The following is a 20,486-nucleotide window of genomic DNA, read 5'->3' as shown; positions in this document are numbered from 1 at the left end:
AGCAATGACTCATCATAAACACACAACTTCTGGGAAACTGGAGCTGACTTTTCACAGGACAGTAATCTGAAGTGACAAGCTGTCACTGGCTTAGAGAACAGATTTGAGCTTGATAGGGGTCACAGTGAAACACCATTGTAATGCAACAATTGTACTTGTTTTATTTTTGTAGTGCTGTATGTGATCTCTCCCCTTTCATTTGTGATTTTATTTATTTGGGTCCTTTCTCTTTTTGATAAGTCTGGGTAGAGGTTGATGAATTTTATTAACTGTATTTTATTTTATTTTTTTATTTTTTTTATTTTTTTTATTAACTGTATTTTAGAACTAGCTCTGAGTTTCATTATTCGATTCTACTGTTTTCTTGTTGTTGTTGTTTCTGTATCATTTATTTCTGCTCTAATCTTTATTATTTCCCTTCTTCTGCAGGCTTTACGCTTTGTTTCCTGTACCTTTTTTAGTTCCTTTAGGTGGAAACTTAGGTTGGGTATTTGAGGCTTCTCTTGTGTCTTGAGGTAGGCCTGTATTTCTATGTACTTCCCTCCTAGGGCTGCCTTTGCTACATGCCAGAGGTTTGGACAAACATGTTTTCATTTCCATTTACTTATATATATTTTTATAATTTCTTTAATTGCCTGGTCACCTCATTCATTCTCCAGTAGGGTGTTCTTTAATCTCCAGGTATTTGTGGTGTTTCCAAAGTTTTTTCTTTAGTTGACTTCAAGTTTCATAGTGCTGTGGTCTGAAAATGTACGTGGTATGATCTCAGTGTTCTTGTACCTGTTGAGGGCTGATTTGTGGCTCATCATGTGATCTATTCTGGAGAATGTGTCATGTGTATTTGAAAGGAATGTGTATTCTGCTGGTGTAGGATGAAATATTCTGAATACGTCTGTTGAGTCCTTCTGGTCCAGAGTGTCAATCAAAGCCCTTGTTCCCTGTTGATCTTCTGCTTAGATGATCTGTCCTGTTTGTCAGTGGGCATGAAAATCCCCTGTCATTGTATTAATATCTGTGAGTTTCAGTATGTTTGTTGTTCATTGGTTTCTATATTTAGCTACTTCCACATTGGGTGCATAAATATTTACCATTGTTTGATTTTCTTGATGGATAGCCTCTAATTATGAAATAATGTCCTTCTTCATCTCTTATTACTGTCTTTGGTTTCAAATCTAGTTTTTCTAAGTGTGGCTCTTCCAACTTTTTATTGATGTCCATTACCATGATAGATGATTGTAAATCCCCTGACTTTCAATATACATGTTTCTGTAGGTCTAAAGTTAGGCCTTTGTAGGAAGCATATTGATGGATTTTTTAAAGATTTTATTTATTTATTCATGGGACAGAGAGAGAGAGAGAGAGAGAGAGAAAGGCAGAGACATAGGCAGACGGAGAAGCAGGTTCCACAAAAGGAGCCCGATGTGGGACTAGGTCCCTGACACTGGCATGATGCCCTGAACTAAGGCCAGACACTCAATCTCTGAACCACCCAGACATCCCATATTTGCTTTTTAATCCACTCTGATACCTTATATCATTTGAATGTGACTTTTAGTCCATCTACATTCAGAGTGATTTTTGAAAGTTATGAATTCAGTGCTTTGGTATTACCAGTAGAGTCAGTGTTTCTGGTGATGTTCTCTGGTCCTTTCTAGTCTTTGTTGTTTCTGGTGTCTTTTTTTTTTTCCTCACTAAAAAAATCCCCTTTAAAAAGTTCTTGCTGGACTGGTTTAGTGATCATGAACTCCTTTATTTGTTGTCTGCCTGAGAAACTCTTAATCCCTCTTTCTATCCTGAATGACAGCCTTATTGTATAAAGAAATCGTGGCTGCATACTTTTCCCATTCAGTATACTGAATATTTCCTTCCACTACTTTCTGGCCTGAGAGGTGTGTGTGGGCAGATCTGTTGTCTGGATTTGTCTTCCCTTGTAGGTTAAGGACTGTCACCACCCCCACCGCTTTCAGGATTCTAACCTTGCGTGTGTATTTTGTGAATTTGATTCTGATGTGCCTTGGCGATGGTCCGCTTTTGTTGAATTTCGTGGGAGTTCTCTGTGCTCCTGGTTTCAGTGTCTGGGTCCTTCCTCACAATAGAAAAGTTCATATACTTTGTTCGAATAATACTTGTGCCCCTTTTCTCTCTCTTCATCTTCTGAGTCTCCTGTGATATGAACGTTATTGTTTCAATCAGTGGCTGTGTTCCCTAAGTCTGCCTCTGTGGTCCATTACTTTTCTTGTGTTTAGGGTTTCCATTTCGGACTGCATCTCAGTTATAGCATTTTTAATGTCGGCCTGACTACATGTTAGTTCTTTTATATCGACAGTAAGGGAATGCGTTGTATCTTCTAAGCTCTTTTTCCAACCCACCTACTATCTTTATAATCATTGTTTTAAATTCTAGTTCAGACATCTTACTTATATCTAAATTGACTAAGTCCCTGGATGTGAGTACTACCTCCTCTGCTTTTTGGAGGCAAATTTCATCATATCATTGTGTTTCCCAGAATACACGGAAGAAAGAAAAAGAAAAACAGGAAAAACAACAATAACCAAAATCCCCCCAAAAATCTTAGATATTGTGTTTTTTATGCTGCTTTTTAATTATTAATTAATTATTAAGAGAATCTAGATCGCAAAATAATAAAGAAAATTTAAATACAAAGAAAGTAATAAAAATAATAAATATATGTCTGTAATAAATACAATTAACACTTAATAAAAAAAAATTGACCAAAATAAATGAAACATAATTATACAGAACAAAGTACAAAGGAAGCTAGATCCTACTTCTCCCGTTGATCTGAAGCCTTGCAGGCCTCTGTGATCAGTACTCTTGGTGGGAGCCAGTGGTCTGTGCAGGACGTCTGGGGGAGGGGCCATTGCGCTGAGTGTCAGGTGCCCCTTGCCTTAGTGGAGATGCACCTGCAGGGCTCAGAGTCAGGGCTCTGTGAAGGCTCATCTGGCCTCCACCAGGTGGCGCTGTGCTGCTCCCTGAGCTCTCTGAGTGCTGATGGGCAGGATGAGAGAGGGGGCATTGGGTTCCCTGGCTCTGGATCTGAACATCCCAACCCCCTGTCTGCAGTGAGCCTTCACAGAAGAGCCATCGAGCCTTCTTGTCTCCGCAGTTTGTGTCAGAACCCTGCGTCCACCCTGCCTGTGTCCGAGCTTGCATAGCATGCCACCTATAGGTCATCAGCTGGGCCAGTGCCCAGAAGGCATCCTCCTTATTTTGGGACATCAGCAGGATGGCCACGATCTGGCTCATGCCCCAGCATTGGCCCACCTCCTGCAAGAGCCAGAGCCCGACAGAGGGTAGCCACCGCCGATGCCCCCCTGAGCCCTCCCCACTTGGACATCAGGCTCCCACGGCTCCCTCACAGCCGAGGTTCCCAGAGGGTGCTCCCAGAGGGCGAGGAGAGCAGGGTGGAGGGGCACCAGGATGAGCTATAGATCAATTCAACCCCAGGTCTGGGGTTTGCTGTGACACACTTGCTACTGAGCCCTTGTGGTTAGGGTGGGCCCTCGCTGGACAGGGGACGGCATCTGGGGGCTCATCATACTAGGTTTGTTAACAAGCAGTGAAAATTGTCTAAAATTAAATGCATGACATTCAGAAATACATAAAAACACTGAGGGTGGGTGTCACTTTGACCCATCCGACTCTCATTGGGTCCATGTGTGTCCTGGTTCAGCGGTGGCAGTGCTGGCCAGCTCCCAGATCACTTTCCTGCCCCCACTTTCCGGCCTCCACCCTGTACCCTGCCCTTCACAGGGTAGCCTCACATGTGAGTGTGTCCTGCAGAAACCTCCTTCCTTCCCCGGTGAGGCCAGGCCAGGGATGGCACAGGTGCCCACCATGCGTTCTGGCCTGTGTGAGGGCTTGTGCTCAGCTGTTGATGGGGAGGGGACTGAGGTCAGTCCTGTGCCAGGAGCAGGATGGCAGGTAACCCTGGGTGGGGAGGGGACACGGAGGGTCAACCCTGTGCAGACAGAGGACATTGGCGTTAAGCTCTGGTGGTGAGAGGACATTGGGTGTCAGCTGGGTCTGGAGTCCCTCGGTCCCCTGGGCTCCAGGCCCCCGGGCTGAGCCCCACTCTCCCCCAGATCCTACCCGCTAGGGCGTCGAGAATCCTTCACATGCTGGTGCAGGAGACGAGGCAGCACAAGGTGTGCCAGCTGAGCCCGCCTGCTGAGGGGGCCCAGGTACATGAGCTGCAAGTACCTGCTGTCCTGACGTCCCATCCAGGGCCACACTGACCGCCCTGCTGGCCTGCTGTGCTCCACAAGCACAGGTTCAAGGCGAAGAAGGTTAGAAGCATCCCCAGAGCCCAGCCAGTCCAGGTTCCGTGGACAGAGGGAGCACAGATCTCCCAGGGCGCTTTGCACAGTCCAACATGAACTCAGGCCACCAGTCCCCAGCTGTCACTCTCTCCCAGCCCCGTCCTGGCCCACGGGGAATGGGCTGAGTCCCAGTAAGTCTGTGAGGGTCCTGACCTGGAATTGGCCGAACTTGGAAGTCATAGGGGCAGGTCAGTTTGTGTGCCTGGTGGCACCTGTGCAGGGGCTGGTAGGGGCTGGGTAGGGCTCCCTCCTCCTTTCTGGGGGTCTGTCCCCACTGCTTGCACAGAGCTCTGGGAGACGCAGAAATGGGCTGGCCATGCATTTTAACTCTCAAGACTTTATTGAACTTTCAACAACAAACAGGGGCTCCGACATTAGGGTGCGCACCTTCCCCGGGGGAGCGGGACCATCCTGTCCTTTAGGGAAACCCGAAGTCACATGGGGGTGTGGGTGCTAGAGTCCCCTAACTTGGAGCCTGGGAAGATTCTGAGTGTGGGCACATTTCCTGAAGTTGGAGCCTGAGAGGCAGTATTGTGGACAGCAGACCTGACCTATACCTGCAGCTTAGGGGTCCCTGCTCTGGGCCCCTACAGCTTAGGGGTCCCTGTGCTGGGTCCCTGCATGTCAGCTGGACCCCGGCTTCTGGACCACTGGTTCCAGGGGACTGACTCCCAGAGACCAGGATGTGGAGGAACCTGCCTCCTAGTGTGGGTGAGGATATGGCCCAGTGGCCTGCCCCTGCTGCCCCTGCCCTGGAGTATCCTGAAATTCCCAGCATTGTCCTAGGTCAGCGACCTGGATCTGTGGGGCCCACCCAGAACCGAGGAAGACACATCCTGCTCTGAGAGGGTCGCCGAGCCTTGGGGCAGAATCCAGAACTGGTCAGGGCCACGGCGGGGCTCAATCTATCAATCTGCATTCTGACCTTGGGGGGGCTCAATTCGAACCTGCCTCCCCAGTACCCTGGGAGAGGCCAGCCCAGGTACCTCTGGCTCAGGGACTCTTTTCCTGTTGTGGGGGCGCCCTTTATGAAGATATGTGAGAAGAAGCAGGGCATGGTGTCTGCTGGCCAGAGCCTCGGGGCCCATATCCTTACCATCACGCTCTGTTCCAGAGGCCCAGGTGCATGGAGCTTCCCTGTGGAGGCAGAGGTCAGATGGTTCCAGGATTGTGAGGGGTCTTGGGGTAGTGGGTTCAGCACTGCCCTGGCTCTGGTCTGGCCCTGCCTATCACTCCCCAGAGAGTGGCTTGAGCTGCTGTGGCCTCAGGGCAGGAAGGGTATCTGGATCCCTACAGTGTCATCTTAGTGGGCTGGGTGGACCGCGTGATGGGAGTCCCAGGGGGAATCTGTTGTCTGGTTTGCTCTCTGGCCTGTGATGTGGCCCAGGCAGGTGCCAAAGGGAAGGAGACCCAATGTTCTGGCTTCAGGTCCCTGTTCGGGTGCCACCTGCCTGCACTCTCCTGGTTCCCTGGGAGCATGAGGAGGGAGTTCCCTGTGGGGCATCTGGGCCGGCCAGGGGTCCTGGGCTGAGGGCCCAAAAGAGTTAAAAATAGATCTGCCCTATGACCCAGCAATTGCAGAGCTGGGGATTTACCCCAAAGATACAGATTCAGTGAAACGCTGGGACACCTGCACCCCGATGTTTCTCGCAGCAATGTCCACAATAGCCAAACTGTGGAAGGAGACTCGGTGTCCATTGAAAGATGAATGGATAAAGAAGATGTGGTCTATGTATACAATGGAATATTCCTCAGCCATTAGAAATGACAAATACCCACCATTTGCTTCAATGTGGATGGAACTGGAGGGTATTATGCTGAGTGAAATAAGTCAATCGGAGAAGGACAAACATTTTATGTTCTAATTCATTTGGGGAATATAAAAAATAGTAAAGGAGGAAAGGAGAAAAAAATGAGTGGGAAATATAAGAAAGGGAGACAGAACATGAGAAACTCCTAACTCTGGGAAATGAGCTAGGAGTGATGGAAGGCAAGGTGGGAGAAGAGTGGGGGTGACTGGGTGGCGGGTACCTCGGGGGGCACTTGACGGGATGAGCACTGAGTGTTGTTCTATATGTTGGCAAATTGAACACCAATAAAAAATAATTTAAAAAAAAAGAAAGCTCTGATGGTCAATGACCTTCCACAGTGATGGGTCAGCATCATCCCAGGTCCCGTGGACACTGTACTTGGCATGCTGAAACAATGGGACCCCGTGGTGGGGACCGATGAGCGCCAGTGACATGGGGAAAGAAGGGAGCAGAATGGCTCCTCTCCCCTGAATCCTGAGGGAGATCAGGACCCTCGGAGATTGGCCGGGCATGAGATGATGGGCCCCTCTGCCAAGTGGGAACAGCCTGACAACCTTACCTGCTCCTACCAGCGATGATCCCAACCTGGGCCTGACCTGACCTGGTGACTCTGGTCCCCACCAGAGCCTCACATGGACCTGGTGACCTTGGTCCTCACCTGGGCTCTTTGGCTACCGATCACTACGAGCTAAGATGGACCCTCACTTCTACTGATGCCTGGGAATGTTCCCAGGGTCTCACATGTTCCTGGTGACTATAGTCCTTGTCTGTGCTGACCTGGCTCATTCTTGGCTCTGACCCCTATTGGGCCTCACCTGGCTCTGATGCCTCCAGCCTTTGACTCGTGCTCTGCTCCTCTGATTTTCATGTCTGCCTGGGCCCTCTCTGATCAGCTTAGACTTGGATCCATGAACTGGTCTCACCTCTACTTCCTGGCTAACACACCATCTGGAAATCTGGTGCACCTGAGGACAATGATCCCCACCTGTCCTTACCTGCTCGTCTTGGCAACAACACCCACTTGGTTGTCATTTGCTGGACTCTGCTATGATCCTCACCCGGGAAATAATTGCTCTTACTCCTTATGATACCATTTGGGCCATACCCTTTCCTACATACCTGAGTATATGCTCACTACCTGGGCCCCTATCGGAACCTGGTGACTATGATCCCCACCTGGGCTCATCGGCTACTGATAACTAGGATCCCGGATCGACCCTCACTTGCTACTGATGCCTTGTCCATCCCCAGAGTCTCACTTGTTCCTGGTGACTATGGTCCTTGTCTGGACTGACCTGGCTCATGCTTGGCTCTGAGCCCCTCCTGGCCTGCACCTGCTCTTACAGATGTGGTCCCCACCTCTAGGGGGTGTCTAGTGCCTATGGTACTTATCTGGGCCTCAGCTGATGGTATTTGGCTATGATATCAGCCCTTTCCAAGGCCAGCAGTGTCTCCAGGTCCTCTTGCCTGGTGATTTAAAACAAACACATCCAAGGATGACACTGAATGAAAACCTTCAGAAGACACATGTGTCTGTGTGCACCCTGTGGGCAGGTCCGCATCCGTCTGACTGGAGGGTGAAGACAACACCATACTTCCGAGGGGGACATGCTGGGTAGGAGGATCACTCACGGGAAGTCACTGTCTTTGGCTCGCTGACCTACAGTCCACCTTCCCAGCCACTGTCCCAGTAAATGCTGTCATTAGAGGACACAGGTCTCCACACCTTTATCAGTTACACAAGGGGGACCAGGAACCTGCTGGGAACTGCTGACCTCATGCTTGGGGTGACATCTCCCAGCCAAGGACTGGAGCTGCCATGGCACTGGAGGGGCCTGTCAGAGAGTGTTCCTGCAGGCTTGGGGCAGACAGGAGGTTCGGTTTCTCTTAGGTTCCACAAGCACAACAACCAAAGGGAAAAGCAATGAACTGGGAATCATCCAAATTAAAAACTTGTGGAAGCAAAAGTGTGACCAAACACCCCATCCTGAATACAAGGATTTGTGAATAGTCTGAATGGGGCACTGGGCGGGAGCACGAGGGCCTCCATGATCCAATACATGAAAAGCAAGCCTTCTCAAGGGCCAGGAGGACCCAGAAGCCCTGACCGTCCACTCCGGACCAGAGTGTCGGGCCTTGGTCATCACATGCTGGGGTCCATGCACCTAGATTGCACTGGAATGTCATGGTTTGGGTATGCCTTGTATACAACAGGGCTTACAGGGGAGCGTGGGTCCCAGATGAGCAGCCAGAGCCCTGCCATAGACTCCTTCCCTGGCCTGGGGCAGCAAGGAGGCAGCCCTTACCCCGTGGAGCTGCGGAAGGGTACAGGAGCTGCCTCATGGTCATCACATGGGGTTTGGTGTGTTTTCACCCAAGCCAGGAAGCCAGAGCTCCCACTGGGAACCACAGGCCCCATCCTGGCCCAAGGGGGGCAGGGATCAGCTCCCACTCACATGTGACCTGTCGCTGTGTGAGCACCTACACTTTATACACTGGGGTACTGGGGAGAGTGGGATAGTTCTGGCTCTGTGAGCCACATCAGGAACACAAGGGCCTCCAACTGCCTGAGGATGCAGAGTAGCGCCAGGCAACGGTGGAACCCTGGGGCGCCACAGTTCTGCCCACAATACTGTCCCGTGTCATCACTGTAGGTAGATGGTCCAGTCAGCACTTAGCTCTTCACCCGGAAGGCAAAGGGTGTGAGGGGAGTTCCTGTCACCACGCTGCATGGGAAGGTATGCAGGCACCCTCCCACGTCCTTAGTTCCCACCCTCCAGGCCTCCCACCCTTCTCAGTAGACTAGTGTCCCAGCTGTCCTACCACCTCCAAGGGTTCACAGCATGGATTTTGCACTTAAGAACATTCGAGGGGCTCCTGTGTGGTTCAGTCGGTTAAACGTTGACTCGATTTTGGCTCAGGTCAGGATCTCGAGGTTGTGATGTGGAGCCTCACATGGGGTCTGGACCCAGCTGTGTAGGTAGTGTACTTGAGAGTCTCCCTTTCCCTCTGCCCCTCTCAATGCAAGCTTTGTCAAATCTTTTAATAATCAATATTGAAGATATTTGAGAAATCTTTATCATCTCTGCAGAGGTGCCTTCATATGTATAACAATTGTATAAAAGTCTTTCAGGGATCCACTGTGATTTCTATCAGAAACCCCTAATAATATTTATTGAAGTATAGTCAACATGTAATGGTACACTAGTTTCAGGGCCACAGTTTAGTGGCTCCATTCCGTACATTACTCAGCTCTCCCCACAAGAACTGTAGTCAGCATCAGTCCCTGTACAAAGTTAGTACAGTAGTACTGACTCCATTGCCTAGGCTGTACTTTTTAATTTCTGTGGCTTATATATTTTAGAACCAGATTTTTATAGCTCTTAGTATTCATCTATTTTGCCCATCTCCAACCTACTTCCTTTCTGGCAAGCAAAGTGATCCACCACATTAACGAGAAAAGGACAAAAACCATACAGTCATCTCAATAGTTGCAGAAAAAGCATTTGACAAAATACAACATAATTTTAGTGGGTTAACAAACAAGGGGTGGTGGTAAAGGAGGTGGGCGGGGGGTCGGGCTGACTAGGTGACGGGCATTGAGGGGGGCACTTGATGGGATGAGCACTCGGTGTTGTGCTATATGTTGGCAAATTGAACTCCAACTAAAAAATATGTAAAATAAACAAAGGGGAGGTGTGCGGGGGGATAGGGTATCGGTGATGGGCAGTGAGTGGTCACTTGATGGGATGAGCATTGGGGGTTATACTATGTGTTGCCAAATAGAACATAAATAAAAACAAATGTAAAAAAAAATCATAGTGGGTTTTGAAGATATTTCCATCAACAGAAAAAAGGCCGTTAGGTAGGCCCGGAGCTGACATCACACTCTATGATGAAGACCTGAAATCGTCTCCCCTAAGAGCAGGAACAAGACAGGGAAGTCCCCTCTTAGCCCTGGCAGTCCTACCATAGAACGATACAAGGGAAAGAAACGGCATCCACACCTGTAAGGGGAAGTCAAACTGTCCCTATTGGCAGAAGACACAGTAGTAGAAACAGGAAACCCCGAGTCTCCACCAGAAAAGTTAGACTTAATGAGTGATTTCACTTGGGGGACACAAAATGAACATAGAAAGTTGGTAGCCTTTCTATACCAACAATGAACACTCAGAAAGGAAATTAAGAAAAAGACTCCATTCTCAGTAGCAACAAAAAGAACAAAATATTAGATTGAACCAAGGCAATGAAAGGCTGTACACTGAAACCTGGAAGACTTTGGGAAGACATCCTGTGCTCATGGGGTGAGAGCCTTCATCCTGTTAAAATGTCGATAGTACCTGGAGCGACCCTCATTTTCAACGGAATTCTTATCAAAATCATGGTGACAGATTTTAGAAATAGGAAAAAAAAAAAAACCCTAACAAGTGATTTTGTTCAGGATTACATCATCAAAATAAAAAAAAAAGGATTACATCATCATGAATGGTATTGATATGTCTTAGTATTTTCTGTTTCTGGTCTTATTTTAAAGTTATTAGGATAATAAACTGAATTTTGGAATGCTTGTAACTTTCAATATTTCCCAAAATGTAAGTGTGGAATTAATCTACTTTGACCGTTTGTAATAGAGTTCACCATGGTGTTTTCTGGTTCTGCAGTTTCCTCCTGGAAGCGTTTTGGCGACTGTGCTGTAGCGGGTGCTTCATAGGAATCCAACTTAGGACATTGGTCCTTCAGAGGTAACTTTTCTTCTGCTTGAGAAACATTCTTTAGAATTTCCATTTGTGGGATCCCTGGGTGGCACAGCGGTTTGGCGCCTGCCTTTGGCCCAGGGCGCGATCCTGGAGACCCAGGATCGAATCCCATGTCAGGCTCCCGGTGCATGGAGCCTGCTTCTCCCTCTGCCTATGTCTCTGCCTCTCTCTCTCTCTCTCTCTCTCTGTATGACTATCATAAATAAAAAAAAAAGTTTAGAATTTCCATTTGTATTGACAACAGTAGCTTTGGTGTGTGTGGTTATGTTTTAGCATATGTTTCTGAAAATATCTTCCGTGTACCTTTACTCCTAGGAAATATTTTCACTGGTATTTAATTTCTAAGATAGGTATTTTTTTAGATCACATTAAATATACCAATCTAGTCTTTGTGATTTCCTTTGGAAGTGTTGAAATATTCTCAAGAATGATAATATGTCTCAACTTTGAGCTAAATAATATTTTGTCTTCATATTTTTTCTGTTAAAATACACATAAAATAAAATTTACCTTTTGACCATTTTAAGGTCTACGATTCAGTGGCTTTACGTACATTCACAATATCAGGGGACTGTCACCACTCTCTAGTTTGGGAACATTTTCATTATTCCAAAATAAAACGCTATGCCATGTAGGTGGTTCCTCCTCATTCCCTCCCCACCCCAGTCTCTGGCAACCACTCCTCTGCTCTTCATCACTGTGGATTTACCTCTTCTGGGTATTTATATTTATATATGTTTATATTTCATGGAAATAGAATCCTACAACATGGACGCTTTTTGTTTGGCTCCTTTTGCTCGGCATAATGCTTGCAAAGCTTGCCTATGTTGCAGTGCGTATCAGCTCTTTGTTCCTTTTTATAGCTGAATAATATTCCATCACATGAGTGCGCTACATTTTCTAATATTATACTATGTTAACAAACAGGAACTCAAGTAAAACTTTAAAATAACAATTGTTAGTATTGATGACACCAGTGCACACAAGAGATAAAATGAGTATGGAAATTGATTTCCAAATAAATCGTATTTAGAGCCATATATCCCCTCATTATCTCAGCTCAGGAGATGCCGGCCATGTCTATTCTCGCCCCAGCAGAAGCCTAGAGTTTGATTCTCTAGGGAGGCCTCTGAATGGATGGATGCCAAGCAGAAACCCTAACCCAAAATCTAAATAAAACACTTAAAACTAACCCATTGAAGATACTAGGAGTCCCAGTGACAGGAAGATGCCCAGATCCAAACTCTACCTGTGTATAGACAATAACCCTAACCTAATCTTTATCCTAACTTTCATCTAGCCTATCCCTGGACCTATCACTAACTGAAAACTAAACACGAATCACTAGCCCCTATTCCACACACCTAACCATGACTCCAACCATAACCCTAAACCTAAACCCTAATCCTAATCCTTAACCTAACCTCTGACCTCTCATATCTAACCCTAACCCTGACACCAACCATAATCCTAACCCTAATTCTACCCCTAACCTCTAACCCAAACTCTACCCCTAAACCCTAACTGTGACCAATACCCCTGACCATACCCCCTAGGGCTAAACCCTAACTCTACCCAATACCCTAACCCTAGCCCCTAACACCCAATCCAAACCCTAAAACCTAAGCTTAATGTTCTAAACCTAACCCTAACTGTAACCCTAACCCAAAACTCTAACCCTAACCATTAACCCCTCACACCCATCCCTAAACCCACACTGTAACCCCTACCCCTAAAAATAATCCTAATCCTAAACTCTAACCCTAAACCTCACCTTAACCCTACCCTTACTTACCCTAACTCCTAATCCTAAACTCTAAAACCTAACCCAACCTCTACCTGTAACCCTGCCTCGAACCCAGAACCTATCCTAAATCCTAGTCATAGCCCCTAACCATTAACCCCTAACACCCATCCCTAAACAAAACCCTAACTCCTGACCAAACGTAACACTCAATGAAACCCTAACCAAAAGATGTTAGTCAACTAACCTTCCCCCAAGAGGAAAGAATATCCAATGGAAAAATACAGTCTCTTCAAAAGTGGTGTTGGAAAAATAGGGCAGCACATGCAGAAGAATGAAACCAGACCACTCTCATAAACCATACTCAAAGATCAATTCAAAATGGATGAGAGACCTAAAGGTGAGATAGGAACCCATCGAAATCCTAGAGAACACAGGTAGCAACGTTTTGCCCTTGGCCACAAAAACTTCTTGCAAGACACGTCTCTAAAGGCAACAGAAACAAGCAAAAATAACTGTTGGGACCTTCCTCAAGATAAAAATCTTCTGCACAGCAAAGGAAACAGTCAACAAAACTAAAAGGCAACCTACATAATAGAAGAATATATTTGCAAATGACATAATGATAAAGGGCAGGTGTCCAAGATCTCTAAAGAACTTGTCAAACTCAACACTCAAAAACAAAAAATCCAATGAATAATGGGCAGAAGATATGAATGGACTTTTCTCCAAGGAAGTCCTACAAAAGGCCAACAGGCATGTGAAAAAAGCTCCACATCACCTGTCATCAGGAAATGCAAATGAAAACCACAATGATATGCCGCCTCACACCAGTGAGAATGGCTAAAATTAAAGGATAGGAGACAACAGATGTTGGCAAGGAAATGGCCAAGGGGGAAATTCTTGCACTGTTGGTGGGAATGCAAGCTGGTACAGCCTCTCTGGAAAACAGTATGGAGGTTCCTCAAAGCGTTAAATAGAGCTACCCTATGACACAGCAATTGCACTACTGAATGTTTCCCCCGAGATACAGATGCAGTGAAACGCCGGAACACCTGAACTCCAATGTTCACAGGAGCAGTATCCACAACAGCCAACTGCAGGAGGAGCCACGATGTCCTTGGACAGATGGATGGATAAAGAATATGTTATATATTATATATAATAATAATATAATAATATAATAATTATAATATAAATATAAATATATAAATATAATAATATAATATATATTATATATAAATATAACGATTATATATATTATGAATGTAACTCAGCAATTAAAAAGAATGAAATCTTGCTATTTGCAAAGACATGGATAGAACTAGAGGGTATTATGTTAATTGAAATAAGTCAGTCAGGAAAGAAAATAATGATATGGTTGCACTTCTATGTGGAATTAAAGAAGCAAAACAGATGGACATCTGTGAAGGGAAGGGAAAAAAGAGGATGAAAACAGAAAGGGAGGAAAAAGAGTCTCTTAATCATAGGAAACAAACTGAGGGTCGCTGGAGAGCTGGGGGTTGGGGAAACAGGGTAACAGGGGGATGGGCATGAAGGAGGGAAGGTGATGTCATGAGCACTGGGTGTTATATCCAACCCTTCTTGAATTCTACCTCTGAAACTAGTAATACACTATATGTTAATTAATTGGATTTAAAATAAAATTTTCAAAAAACATCAGTTGACGATATCAGAGTGCATTTCCTTCCAGGCTCTATATTCTGCTCAATCTGATTATGCCAGGACCACACCACTGTGGGTTTGATTTTTGTTAAGTAGGCTCCTTCCCCCATTCATAGCCCAGCTCAGGGCTTGACCTCATGACCCTGAGATCAATACCTGAGGTGAGACTGAGAGTCCTATTCTTAACTGACTAAGCCAGACAGGACCCTAGAGTCACACAGTTTTAATTCTGTGGCTCTGTGACATAGTTTGAAATAGAAAAATGCTGCATCCAGCTCTGTTCTGCTTCTCAGTAGTTTTTGCTGTCCAGGGTCATTTGTAGGGGCAGACGAAAGTTAGGGTTCTTTTCCTATGTCTAAAATCTGCCACCATGATTTTGATAGGAAGTCCATTGAAAGTGAGGGTTGTATCAGCGACTGTCGACATTTTCACAAGAGGAAGGCTCCCACCCCAGGAACCCCAATGTCTTCCCAAAGTCTTCCGGTTTTCAGTGTACAAGCCTTTCACTGCCTTGGTTCAGACTCATTGTTTTGTTCTTTTTGATGCTACTGAGAATGGAATCATTTTCTTAATTTCCTTTCTGAGTGTTCATTGTTGGTACACAGAAAGGCTACCAATCTTTCTACGTTCATTTTGTGTCCCCAAGTGATGTCACTCATTAGGTCTAACAATTCTGGTTTTCCTGTTTCTAGTACTGTGTCTTCTGCAAATAGGGACATTTTGACTTCCCCCTTACAGCTGTGGATGCCTTTTCTTTTCCTTGTCTGTTTCCTATGGTAGGACTTCCAGGGCTAAGAGGGGACTTCCTTGTCTTTTTCCTGCTCTTAGGGGAGACAATTTCAGGTTTCATCATAGAGTACGATGCCAGCTACAGGCCTTCCTACATGGCCTTTTTTCTGTAGATGGAAATGTCCTCAAAACCCTTTATGCTTTTTATGTTGTATTTTGTCAAATGCTTTTTCTGCCACTATTGAGATGACCGTATGCTTTTTGTCCTTTCTCTTGTTAATGTGATGGATCACATTGACTGATTGCCAGAGAGGAAGTGGGTGTGAGATGGGCAAAATAGATGAATATTAGGAGCTATAAGCATTTGGTTCTCAAATATATAAGCCACAGAAATTTAGAAAGTACAGCCTAGGCAATGGAGTCAGTACTATTGTAACTTTGTATGAGGACAGATGGAGACTACACTTGTCATGGGGAGAGCTTAGTAATGTACAGAATGGAGTCACCAAGTTGTAGCACTGAAACTACTGTAACATTGTATGGTGACTATACTTCAATAAATATTAATAGGGGTTTCTGATAGAAATCACGGTTTGTCCCTAAAAGGCATTTACAGCGGTTACACATATGAAGGCACCTCTGCAGAGATGATAAGATTTCCCAAATGTCTTCAATGTTGATTTTTAAAAGATTTGAGAGAGCATGCAGTAGGAGGGACAGAGGGAAAGGGAGATTCTGAAGTAGACTCCCACCAGCCGGGGCCCGATCCCCACGTGAGGCTCCACACCACAACCTCGAGATCCTGACCTTAGCCAATATCAAGAGTCAACGTTTAACCAACTGCAGCACCCAGGAGCCCCTCAAATGTTCTTAAGTGCAAAATCCATGCTGTGAACTCTTGAGGTTGGGAGGACAGCTGGGACACCAGTCTACTGAGAAGGGTGGGAGGCCTGGAGGGCCAGAGGTTAGGAACTAAGGATGTGGAAGGGTGCCTGCATCCCCTCCCACCCGGCATGGTGACAGGACCTCCCCTCACACCCTTGGCCTTCAGGGTGAAGGGCTAAGTGCTGACTGGACCACCTACCTACAGTGATGACACGGGACACTATTGTGTTTAGGGAGCCTATGGTATTTTGGATATAGAGGAGTGCTACTAGGAGGGGTAAGGATCCAATTAAAGTATAAAATAGGAAGTATAGTCCTGTTTTTAGTCGTTCGGTTTGATTTCCCCATCGGGTAATAATAATAAGGGTTGGAATTAGTGTAGCTTCAAATAGGATGTAAAAGAGGATTAGTTCTGTGGTGGTGTATGTTATGACTAGAAATAATTGAAGTATAATTAGTATCGAGATATATAGTTTTTTTCCGGGCTAGGGGTTCTTTTGATAGATGGAATTGACTTGCTATGAGGGGTAAGAGTCATGTTGTAAGTGCTAGTAGGGGTGCTGATAGGGAGTCAGAGAAAAATAGTAATGAGGAATTGAGGGTGTTGTCATTAGGCTGATTGAGATAGGATAGACTGATTAAACTGATTAATAGACTATATATTGTTGTGTTAATTCAGATTATATTAGGTTTTGATATTCATGCTAGTGGAATAAGTATTGTAGTAGGGATGATAACTTTTAGCATTGTAGAAGGTTCAGATTTTGTATGTAATTGGTGCCATAGGTATTAGATACTATAACTAGTAAAGACAATCCTCACGCTGCTTCGCAGGCAGCGAATACTAGTAATACAATTGGTATCATGCTGGCTAATGTGAGGTGATTATTTAAGATGGTTACAGATATTATTATGAATAGTTGTAGTATCATACCCTCTAAACATAATAGGATGATATTAGATGGGATCAGTAAATGAGTATGCCTAGTAGGGAGAGGATAAATGCCAGGAAGATGTTAATGTATACTATGGACATATGATAATTATGAGTTAAATCATAATTTAATGAGTCGAAACCATTTGTTTTAGTTTAGACTAATTATCATATTCAGTTAATTCCAATCCTTTTTCAGTTCATTCATAAGCTAGGCTGCGGCTAGTAAAGAGGTTAGTAGAAGTGCCATGAGTATTGTTCTTAGTTTGTTTTGTGATGCTCAGGGAGGCGGGAGGAGCAGTGCAATTTCGAAAAGTAAGAATGTGATGGCCACTAGGAAAAATTTTATGGAAAAGGGTAGACGTGAGGATCCCATAGGGTCAAAGCTGCATTCATAGGGACTTGCCTTGTCTGCATAGATATTTAGTTGAGGGAGTCAGAATGCAATTATTACAAGTAGGGATGCTAAGGATACATTGATTATTAGGGTTAATATTATGTTTATTACTTCTTTTCAGGGTTAATCTGAAACTAACTGATTGGAAGTCAATTGTACTGATTCTACTAAAGAAGTAAGATCCTCATCAGTAAATAGAGACATACAGGAATAATCAGACTATGTCGACAAGTGTCAATATCATGCGGCGGCTTCAAATCCGAAGTGATGATTTGATGTGAAGTGGTAATATAATTGTCGGAGAAAGCAGACAATAAGGAATGTAGAACCAATGATTACATGTAGTCCGTGGAACCCAGTAGCTATAAAGTGGAGCCATAGACTCCATCAGAAATTGTAAAAGATGTCTCATAATATTCGGAGGCTTGAAGGAGTGTGAGTATACACCTAGGGAAATTGTAATAAACAGGGCTTGGAGTATGTGTTTGCAATTCTCTTCTATAAGGCTATGATGAGCTCAGGTAATGGAGACTCCAGAGGCCAGGAGAACAGAGGTATTAAGTAATGGGACTTCTAGTAGATTTAAGGGGATAATACCTGTGGGCAGCCAGCAACCCCCAAGTTTGGGGGTTGGGGCTAGACTAGAGTGATAGAAGGCTCAGAAGAATCCTGCAAAGAAGAATACCTCTGATACAATCAATAGGATTATTCCATAGCATAATCCTTTTTGAACAATGGGTGTGTGGTGCCCTTGGAATGTACTTTCTCAGATGACATCTTGTCACCATTGGCACATAGTTAATATATTGGTTGTAAGTCCTAGTGTAAGTAGGGATATTGAGTTATAGTGGAATCACATAATGAGGCCTGATGTTATGAGGAGGGCAGAGAGAGCTCCCATCAGTGGTCATGGGCTTGGGTTGACTATATGGTAAGCGTGGGTTTGGTGGGTCATTAGGTGTTGTCATGCAAATATAGACTCACTATTAGGGTAAAAACATAGGCTTGAATTAGAGCAACAGTGAATTCGAGAATGTTGAGTAGGACCAAAATAATAAAGGTGTTAGAGCTGTGGTGGTACTAATGTTTATTAAGGCAAGGGTAGCCCCTCCAATTAGATGAATTAACAAGTGACCTGCGGTAATGTTAGCTGTTAATCGTACGGCTAGGGATTTAGGTTGAATGAATAGGCTAATAGTCTCAATGATTACTAGTATTGGGATAAGGGGAAGGGGTGTCCCTTGAGGTAGGAAATTTGCTAGAGATGCTTTGGTTTTGTCCCGGAAGCCAGTAATTACTGTTCCTGCTCATAAGGGGATTGCTATTCCTAAGTTTATAGATAGTTGTGTTGTAGGTGTGAATGAATGGGGTAATAGTCCAAGTAAATTAGTTGAGCCAATAAATACGATGAGTGACACTAGTATGAGAGCCCAGGTTTGTCCTTTTTGGTTATGAATAGATAATATTTGTTTGGATGTTAGCTGAATTAATCATTGCTGGATGGAGATTAGGTGATTGTTAGCTAGGTGATTAGATGAGGGAAATAAGATACATAGGAATATAACAATTAGTATTACAATAGAGAGTCCTATTATTGAGGGGGTAGTGAAAGAGGCGAATAGATTTTCGTTCATTTATTTTCTCAAGGAGTGAGTTGGTTAGTTGGCTTTACTGTTTTTGGTTCTGGATTTTCTGGGTAGTAGTGTTTTGAAATTTTTAATTGGAATATAATGAGTAGAGTTCAAATTATGGATAGAGTTGTAATAAATCAGGTAGATGTGTCTAGTTGTGGCATTTCATTAAGGAGAGACTTAAACTCTCAGTCTTTAACTTAAAAGGTTAATGCTTTATAGCTTCTTAATGATTTAGACTGGTTTATATTATACTACTAGGGCAGATCAGGTTTCGAAGTATGATAGGGGGACTATTTCAAGAACAATAGGTATAAAGCTATGGTTGGATCCGCAGATTTCGGAGCATTGCCCTGGTCGTATGGCTATTAGGGTGGTTTGGTTTAGTCGTCCTGGGATAGCATCAGTTTTTAAGCCTAGTGATGGCACAGCTCATGAGTGTAATACGTCTTCTGATAAGATAAGTATTCGGATAGTTATTTCTATTGGGAGAACAACTCGGTTGTCGACTTCTAATAGTCGTAGTTCTCCTGGTTTTAGTTCCTGCATAGGGATCATGTAAGAGTCAAAGCTTAGGTCTTCGTAGTCAGTATATTCATAGCTTCAATATCATTGATGGCCTATCGTTTTCACAGTTAGGGGTGGGTTGTTAATTTCGTCTATTATATAGAGAATTCATAGAGAGGGTAGTGTGATTAAGATTAAGATAATGGCTGGTAGAATGGTTCACACTGTTTCCACTTCTTGTGCGTCTATTGTGCTTGTGTGAGTTAATTTAGTAGTAAGTATTAGTGAAATAATGTAGAGTACTAAAGAGCTGATTAGAAATACAATTACTAATGTGTGGATATGGAAATGAAATAACTCCTCCATAATAGAGGAGGTTGCGTCCTAAAGTCCGAGTTGAAAAGGGCACGCTATAGAGATATATAGGTGTTTCACCTATAATTTGACTTTGACAAAGTCATGTAATGTTTTACTAACATCTCCTAATTGAGAAAGACATAATGGTTATGACAGTGGCTTGAAACCAGTTTTAGGGGGTTCGATTCCTTCCTTTCTTATTTTTGGATAACATATGTAGGTTCTTCAAATGTCTGATATGGAGGGGGACATCCATGTAATCACTCGATATTACTTGTGGTGAGTCCTACTATTGCAACTTCTTGTTTAGCTGCAAAGGCATCTCAAATCCTAAAGATTATAAGTATCACTGCTGTGAGTGAGATGAATGAACCTATAGAGGAGACAGTATTTCAAATAGTATAAGCATCTGGATAATCGGAGCAATGATGAGGTATTCCAGATAGTCCGAGGAAGTGTTGAGGAAAAAGGGTTATATTAACTCCTACAAATATAATTGTAAAGTGGATTTTTGCTCAAGTGTCATTAAGAGTGTACCCTGAAAATAAGGGGAATCAGTGAGCAAATCCACCCATAATAGCAAGTAGTGCTCCTATTGAGAGTACGTAGTGGAAGTGGGCTACAACATAATATGTGTCTGAAGAACAATGTCTAGGGATGAGTTAGGTAAAACAGTGCCTGTTAACCCACCTACTGTGAACAGGA

The 20,486-nt window shown here is 44.3% G+C and overlaps 1 non-coding gene across 2 annotated transcripts in view; it reads left to right on the top strand.

Moving 5' to 3' along the window:
* The window catches only part of LOC119867483, a 44,844-nt gene that overhangs the window by 3,559 nt on the left and 20,799 nt on the right, over positions 1-20,486 (top strand). The window contains exons 1-2 of one of the 2 annotated variants that reach the window (XR_005383738.1): positions 8,782-8,892; positions 10,816-10,896. This is a non-coding gene — a transcript (double homeobox protein 4C-like). Of the gene's footprint in view, positions 1-8,781; positions 8,893-10,815; positions 10,897-20,486 lie in introns of those variants that run through there. The other variant, XR_005383739.1, reaches the window with a different exon arrangement.

This window comes from Canis lupus, chromosome 34 (assembly GCF_011100685.1).
Source record: "Canis lupus familiaris isolate Mischka breed German Shepherd chromosome 34, alternate assembly UU_Cfam_GSD_1.0, whole genome shotgun sequence".
NCBI classification, from domain to species: Eukaryota; Metazoa; Chordata; class Mammalia; order Carnivora; family Canidae; genus Canis; species Canis lupus.
This window is presented reverse-complemented; position numbering and strand designations above follow the sequence as displayed.